At 27.1% G+C, this 9,092-nt stretch overlaps 1 non-coding gene across 1 annotated transcript; it reads left to right on the forward strand.

Annotated features, from left to right (window-relative positions):
• The first annotated feature begins 267 nt into the window (after positions 1–267).
• LOC139895099 (small nucleolar RNA R71) lies at positions 268–374 on the forward strand. The gene has a single exon (XR_011775565.1). It is a non-coding gene; the product is annotated as a small nucleolar RNA R71 (small nucleolar RNA).
• Positions 375–9,092: the final 8,718 nt, after the last annotated feature.

Below are 9,092 nucleotides of genomic sequence, written 5' to 3' on the forward strand. Positions count from 1 at the left end.
TCATCTTTTCCATTCGTCTCTCGACAGCATCTATCTTTGCAGAAATGGAATCTAAGTCATGGCTAGAATCGGCTCTAGCTGCTTTAGATGATCTAACGATATCTTTTTCTTGGTGCCACTCATGTGAGTGGGAAGCAGTGTTATCAATAATTTTGTAAGCGTCAGTTTCGGTTTTCTTCATAATGGAACCACCAGCTGCTATATCGATGTCTTTCCTTAGTGATGTCGCATCCTTGGTAGAATATTTGTACTATTTTACAAGTGTCTAAACCATGTTGCGGACATCCTCTTAATAACTTACCAAATCTTGTCCATGCCTCATATAGAGTTTCATTTACCTTCTGTGTGAATGTAACAATTTCTCCTTGAAGTCTTACGGCTTTAGATGCCGGAAAGAATTGTTTAAGAAATTTTTCAACTAAAACGTCCCATGTATCAATCGCCCCTTCAGGTAACGATTCCAACCAATCTTTGGCTTCTCCCTTTAAAGTCCAGGGAAATAACATGAGATATATCTGTTCATCCTCAACTTCTCTTATTTTAAATAGAGTGCAGATCCTATTAAAGGTACGAAGATGTTCGTTTGGATCTTCCTTCGGCGCACCACTAAATTGACATTGATTAGTTACCATGTGTAGAATTTGTCCTTTGATTTCATAATCTGGCGCATTAATATCTGGATGAGTAATTGCGTGACCTTGGCCAGTGCGTTTAGCTCTCATTCGGTCTTCCATACTTAAAGGTTCCAGATTTTCCATAATTAAATTTGTTGAATCTGAATCACTATAGGATTCTGATTTAATGGTTGGTTCCTCAACAATCTCTGTTTGAATGATTGGTGGTTCCGGAGGAAAAATTAATGGTTCAGGATCTATGAATTATCCCTGAATATTCTCCGGATTCTCAATTGTGAGGTCGGGTTCAAAAAATGGATTATCGGAAATTTGAATTGGAGTACTTGGTCGACTGGATGACGATTCTAAAGAAAAATCAACGGCGACAATATTTGCTAGATGTCTTGATCGAGTTACAGGTGGTGAACGTACAAAAGGTGGTGAACGTTTTGCTCGGTGCATTCACTGAATATCCTATTAGTTTTTAAAATGAAAAAAAATTATATAAGTTATCCAATTAATAGACTTTTCTGATTTTGCCCACGTTTCGAATAGCCAAAAGATGCAGCAGAGGGGCAGGATTCATTTGGTCTCAACATAATTGAGTACTGTTTGGCTCCAATAACCCGGTCCACGTACAAATCCAACTATTACTACGAACCAGAAAATTTTGATGTCTATCAATTTAACCACTTAAAATAAATTTTCTTAATTTAAAGAAATATTAGATAAGAAACAGAGAAAATTCTAAGTCCTAAAAACTAGAATGGCGAGAAATAAGAGAGAAAAAGAGCGCGTCGAAAAACGTCAAAAAATAAAAAGGCGAAAAATAATAGGCGTCGAAAAATAAAAATAAGAAAGTAGCGCGTCGAAACTAAAAAAAAAAGAACTAAAACTAAAAATTAAAAGTTGCGTCTAAAAATATTAAAGCTTAAAAAGAAATACTATATCCCAAATGGCAATAACTTAAAAAGGTACTAAAAACTAAAAACAGCGTCGCAAAATTCTAAAGCACCTAAATCTTAGTCTAAAGAAAAAGCACTTAAGGGATTTTACGGCAAAGCTTAAAAATCTAGAAATAAAAATAACTATGGCAAAAACTATGATTTAAAACTAAATACGAGCGAAAAATACAAATATTATGCTAAAATAAATAAAAAAGAGTACAAAATATAAAAAAAATACTTAAAGTTGTAAAAAGTACAATTTTTATAAAAATATTATTTTTATATTATTTATTTAATAAAACTATTAATTTTATAAATTATTTAAACTAATTAAACTAAATATACAAAATAATAATAAAAACTAAATTATATAATAATAATAACTTAATTAGGGTTTAATTAATAATAATAATAATAATTACGTAATGATTGCAGTTTTAGGGTTGCTTGTGGCGTGTCAGGTGCCCTGATGCGATCGCATGAGGATATGCCTTCATGCTCATGCGATTGCATGAGCTAAGGTTACGGGCCATTGACTGGGCTGCTACAGTACGGGCCGAATGTTTTTATATTTTTTTTTCTGTTTTAATTTTTTTGATTTATATTAAAACAAAATATTTAAATAAAATTTATATTTTTACAAACTAAAATAAAAATAAAGAAACTTTATAAAACTTATATATTTAACAAACTCTTAAAAATATTTATATTTTTGTTTTTCTTTTTATGTTTTTTTTGAATTTTTAAAACGTATTTTTACAAAAGCGTATTTTTATAAAAGTAATAAAAATCTTTTTTTTATAGCGTTGCGCTTCCGGCGTTTTAGCAGAATTGTCCCCGGCAGCGGCGCCAAAAATACTTGATGCTATGCGAGGTGTATATGAAATAGCTTTTATTTTACTAGGAAATACTATTAAATATGATACAATATTACACAAGATATTTATTTATTTATAGAATGGATATACCTAAACCTTGCTACAACACTTATAGGCAGTGCACTTAATCGTACAGTAGTGTAGTTTTTAGTAAGTCCGGTTCGTTCCACAGGGAAATCTTTTAAACAAAGGTTAACGCTATATTAGTTTTAATTTATAAAAATACAAATATATATATAAGTAATGTTATTATTATAAAAAGGGGTTTTTACCGTTTAATGACCGGTTTGTCGATTTTTAAAACTTTAGTCACAGTTAAAACCTAATGAAAAATATTAAATAAATAAAAGACTTAATTTAAAGCGTAAAGTAAATAACGATAATGGAATTGTGAATAATAAAAGTGCGATAAAATAAAATTGCGATAATTAAAAAGTGCGATAATTAAAAGTGCAATTAAATACAATGACAATAAATAAAAATGTGATAATTAGAAGTGCAATTAAATATGAAAATAAAGGAATTATGCTTATTTAAACTTCCATAATCATGATGTTTGACGTGTTGATTTTAGTTTATTCCCATGGGTTAATTGTTCTTTGTCCTGGATTATTTAATATGTCCGTCTGGTTTTTGTCCATAACAGTCCATCAGTCATAAATATAAAGTGAGAGTATCCTCGTCAAATTATCCTTATATCTGAAGTCAAATATTCCAACTTATTGGGGACTTAAACTGTAACAAGGTCTTAATACGTTGTTTAATAATTTCACCAGGATATCGACTGCGTGTAACCCAAGGTTTTAATACTTTGTTATCAATTATGCCAAGTGTCCTTGTACATAATTTCACCCCTGTTTTAATAATTCCATAGACTATTAATCCATTCCCGTGTCCGGTTAAATGAACGATTATTCGTACATATAAATATCCCGCCCATCGTGTCCGATCGAGTGTATATGGTTATTTATAGGGACGTCCAATTGTAAATCTTTATATTAAAATTAACAAACTATCATTTAGTTAAACAAATATAAAGCCCATTAATAGCCCATAGTCTAATTTCCACAAGTGTCGTTCTTTTGTCCAAACCCCAATTATGGTACAAAGCCCAATTACCCAATTTTAGTATTTAGCCCAACATCATGATTACTTCGTTTTAAATAAGCATAATAATAACTTAGCTACGAGACATTAATGTAAAAAGGTTGAACATAACTTACAATTATTAAAAATAGCGTACCATTACACGGACAGAATTTCGACTTACACCCTTACAACATTCGATAACATACCCTTATTATTGGAAATTAAAATTAAAATTAAAATTAAAATTAAAATATAAATATATATACATATACGTTGATGAATGAGGAGAAAAAGATGTGTTATATGATGCTCCAAACTGTGAATTTCATAGGCCTGTGAACTGAAAAAGAAGGTCATACGATCGCATGAGTTTTGCCCTTCAAGGCCATGCGATCGCATGGCCAGCTGGGGAGGCTCACATGTGGTTGTTTTCTTCTGCTGACGGTTTTATAATATAATATAATATATATATTAATTTTAAGAATTAATTATATATTATATTATATTCATGTGCATAGTTGACTTGTAATTTTTAGTCCATTGCGTCGAGCGTTGAGAGTTGACTCTGGTCCCGGTTCCGGATTTTCGAACATCCTTGCGTATAATTTAATATCTTGTACTTTGCGTTTCGCGTCTTGTACTCTTGTAATTTTGAGACGTTTCTCATCAATAATTGGAACCTCTTTGATTGTACTTTGTACTTTTGAGCTTTTTGGCCGTTTGCGTCTTCAATTCATCGAATCTATCTTTTGTCTTCACCTTTTATTATTTAAACGAATATCACTTGTAAATAGAACAATTGCAACTAAAAGCTTGTCTTTTTTGAGGGATAATGCTATGAAATATATGTTCGTTTTTAGCATTATCAATGATAAAGTGATTTACAAGTAAGAACAAATGTGTCAATTAACGACGGTTATACAAAAGTTAGTGGAGAATTGGATTTCATAATATTCAATTGATCTATTTTCAAACGTGCAGAAACGCTTTTCGATTCAATAGAATTTGATTATTAAAATGTTTTGTTTAAATAACATAATTTGAATATATACAATAGGATATTAATTATTAGAATTAAATATATAAATAACTTGCAACGTGTAATTAAAAACGTGTTTATATATATTTCGAATTATTTAATAAACGATATTAGTATTCGTTTAGTGACTCGATTGATATTTAAATAAATAAATTAGAATATTTGAGATGTCAGAGTAAACGTTATTACATAAATGATTCATATCAAATTATATTATAATATGAAAACGATTTTAAATTATATATATAATAAACTTTAAAATATAATTAGTTTTGAAAAACTAAATATTATATTATTATTTAAATATTTCAATTACATATAATAAATTTATATTTCTAAATGAAAATATATATATATATATATTTTACAATGTGATAAAATATAAAATTAGTTATAAAACGTTCTGATTTAAAATAATACTATTATATATATTAGTAACGAGACGATAATTTAATGAAGCAAATGACCAAAACACTCAAATGTACAAGTTATACTTATAGTAATATAGTTTATTGATAATTTAAGTCTATTATTGATAAAGGTACATGTTAAATACGAAATATTTAAGCGTACAATGTAACGTTCGAAAAACCAGAACCAGGACATAAGTCGAGCGTAAACGTACAAGTCGTTGGAACGAAAATTACAATTTAACTATGCACGTGAATATAATATAATATATAATTAATTATATAAATAAAATAAATAAATATAAATTATATATTAAAAGTGTCGGCAGAGTAAAACAAGCGCTCATGAGCTGTTAATTGAGCTCATGCGATCGCATGAGCATAACAAAGGAACTCCATGCGATCGCATGGAGTCAGGTTCCTGAAATTCATTATAAATTAAACTCGTTCGTTCACTTGTACTCACACACATCTATCTCTGTCTCTCAATCCCTCTTTATATATATAATAATAATAATAATAATAATAATAATAATTATTATTATTAAGATTAATATTATTATTAATCTTATAATTAGGAGTATTATTATTAGTATTATTATAAATAAAATATTACGATGGAGTACTGTCCGAGTGATTTTAAAACGGGTTTTTCGAGCGGGATAGAGCCAAGGAAATTATGGGTTATAGCTATGGAGGTTATGGGTATTATTCGGGGGTATTGTTCGTGAGGTCAAACTAGTGTTTATCATCTCCGTTGCGTCTACGTACTTTCCTGCAATATTGAATCACAATATTGATACGTGAGCATTCATATCTTATCTTTTATATACTAATAGTGTATCCCTGACTAGTGCTCGAGTATATATGATTATGCATGCTTGTATGTTTAATTTCATCGTTAAATAGTTTATGATAAATTACGAATTTAATACATATGCTACTGAGATAAGATATATGATATGCATGTCATTAGAAAGCTGGCGAAAAATTAATATCTTTTCATTTAGAAATTGTGTGGTTTCGATGAACGGATTAAAAGATATAGCCAACTGAATTATCATTAATTTTAGTATTATTATTATTACTATCGTTATTATCATTAAGGTTATTATTATTATTATTATTATTACTATTATTATTATTATTATTATTATTATTATTATTATTATTATTATTATTATTATTATTATTATTATTATTATTATTATTATTATTATTATTATTATTATTATTATTATTATTATTATTACTACTATTACTATTATTATTATTATTATTATTATTATTATTATTATTATTATTATTATTATTATTATTATTATTATTATTATTATTATTATTATAATAATTACTAGTATTATCATTAGTATTATTATAATATTTATTATTATTAGTATCATTATCATAAAAACTAATATTAGTATCATCTAATTATTATGATTAATATTATTATCATTATTATGAATGCGATATAAAAGAGGACTAAAAGCTATTAAACAAATCGATTAGGAAATAATGAGTATAAGTATCATGATGAAATTAAAATATTGTAAGATATTGATTTAGATAAAATTATCGTTTTCATTATTTTTATCATTATTATTATTATTAAAAGTATCATTAATATTAAAACTATCATTATTATTAAAATTATCATTTTAATATAAATATCATTGTTATTATAAAATATCATTATTATTATCATTTTAGTATTATTATTACTAAAAATTATCATTTTGAATAGAATTATTATTTTTATATAAAATATTATTATTATTATTATTATTATTATTATTATTATTATTATTATTATTATTATTATTATTATTATTATTATTATTACAGTTAATATTAAAAAGTATCGTTATTACTAAAATTATCATGATTAAAATTATCATTTTATTATAATTAATATCATCATTAGTAAATAAATATTGTTATTATTATTAGTAGAATAATAATAATTATTATTATTATTACAAAATAATACAACTATTACTTAATATTATTATTATTATCAATATTATTTTATCAAATAAATATGTGATACAAAGATATTTTAACCACACGTAATATAATTACATTAATAATACAGACCACTATATTTTTATGATATTGAGTGAACTGTATAAATTTTATTACTTAAGATATATAAAAGTATATTTTTATCATATATAAATTTTAATATAAATTTTTATTTATTAATAAATGACTTGTATTATTTACTCTAATAAAATCTGATAAATATATTTAAATATATAAAATGACTATATTTAAGATACATAATAAACATGTATAGATTTTGGAAGTCATTTTGGGTCAAGTTGACTTTTGTTGACTTTTGCATATCGATCTCGAGCATTAGAATTGTGATACACTACGACTTGACCTAAATTGTTAGACAGATATTGACCAACATATAAATATATATACTTAATATAGGTTCGTGAATCCGAGGCCAACCCTGCAATTGTTCAGTGCCGTCATTTTCATAATTGCTACGAAATACAATATTGTGAGTTCATTTTCTCCCTTTTTACTCTTTACATTTTTGGACTATGAATTCATACAAAGTTATAATAACTATTTTACAAGATTTATATGTGTGAGTTCATTTGATCCCTTTTTATTAAATACTTTTGCAATATATATTTTTGGGACTGAGAATACATGAAATACTTTTATAGATGTTTGACAAGATCGAGACAAGTAAAACATTCCTCCAATGAATTAGATGGACGTTGTAATTGCCACTAATTGACATGAATATTTCCCCTGATTATTATAGCTTGGTAACCTAAGAATTAGTTTGGACGTTATAATTGAAATGTCCCGTTCTTATTGGTTAAAAACGTTCCATATTAATTGATTTCGTTGCGAGATTTTGACCTCTATATGAGACGTTTTTCAAAGACTGCATTCATTTTAAAACAAACCATAAGCTTTATTTCATCAATAAAGGTTTAAAAAGCTTTACGTAGATTATCAAATAATGATAATCTAAAATATCCTGTTTACACACGACTATTACATAAATGTTTACAATACAAATATGTTACAATGAAATAAGTTTCTTGAATGCAGTTTTTACACAATATCATACAAGCATGGACTCCAAATGTTGTCCTTATTTAAGTATGCGACAGCGAAAACTCTTAATAATCACCTGAGAATAAACATGCTTAAAACATCAACAAAAATGTTGGGGAGTTATAGGTTTAACCTATATATATCAAATCATAACAATAGACCACAAGATTTCATATTTCAATATACATCCCATACATAGAGATAAAAATCATTCATATGGTGAACACCTGGTAACCGACATTAACAAGATGCATATATAAGAATATCCCCATCATTCCGGGACACCCTTCGGATATGATATAAATTTCGAAGTACTAAAGCATCCGGTACTTTGGATGGGGTTTGTTAGGCCCAATAGATCTATCTTTAGGATTCGCGTCAATTAGGGTGTCTGTTCCCTAATTCTTAGATTACCAGACTTAATAAAAAGGGGCATATTCGATTTCGATAATTCAACCATAGAATGTAGTTTCACGTACTTGTGTCTATTTTGTAAATCATTTATAAAACCTGCATGTATTCTCATCCCAAAAATATTAGATTTTAAAAGTGGGACTATAACTCACTTTCACAGATTTTTTACTTCGTCGGGAAGTAAGACTTGGCCACTGGTCGATTCACGAACCTATAACAAATATGTACATATTTATCAAAGTATATTCAAAATATATTTACAGCACTTTTAATACATTTTGATGTTTTAAGTTTATTAAGTCAGCTGTCCTCGTTAGTAACCTACAACTAGTTGTCCAACGTTAGATGTACAGAAAAAATTGATATATATATTATCTTGAATCAATCCATGACCCAGTGTATACACGTCTCAGGCTAGATCACAACTCAAAGTATATATATTTTTGGAATCAACCTCAACCCTGTATAGCTAACTCCCACATTACTGCATATAGAGTGTCTATGGTTGTTCCAAATAATATATACACATGGGTCGATATGATATGTCAAAACATTTGCATACGTGTATATGGTATCCTAAGATTACATAATATATTAGAATACATGTA

This window comes from Rutidosis leptorrhynchoides, chromosome 2 (assembly GCF_046630445.1).
Source record: "Rutidosis leptorrhynchoides isolate AG116_Rl617_1_P2 chromosome 2, CSIRO_AGI_Rlap_v1, whole genome shotgun sequence".
In the NCBI taxonomy this organism is placed as follows: Eukaryota; Viridiplantae; Streptophyta; class Magnoliopsida; order Asterales; family Asteraceae; genus Rutidosis; species Rutidosis leptorrhynchoides.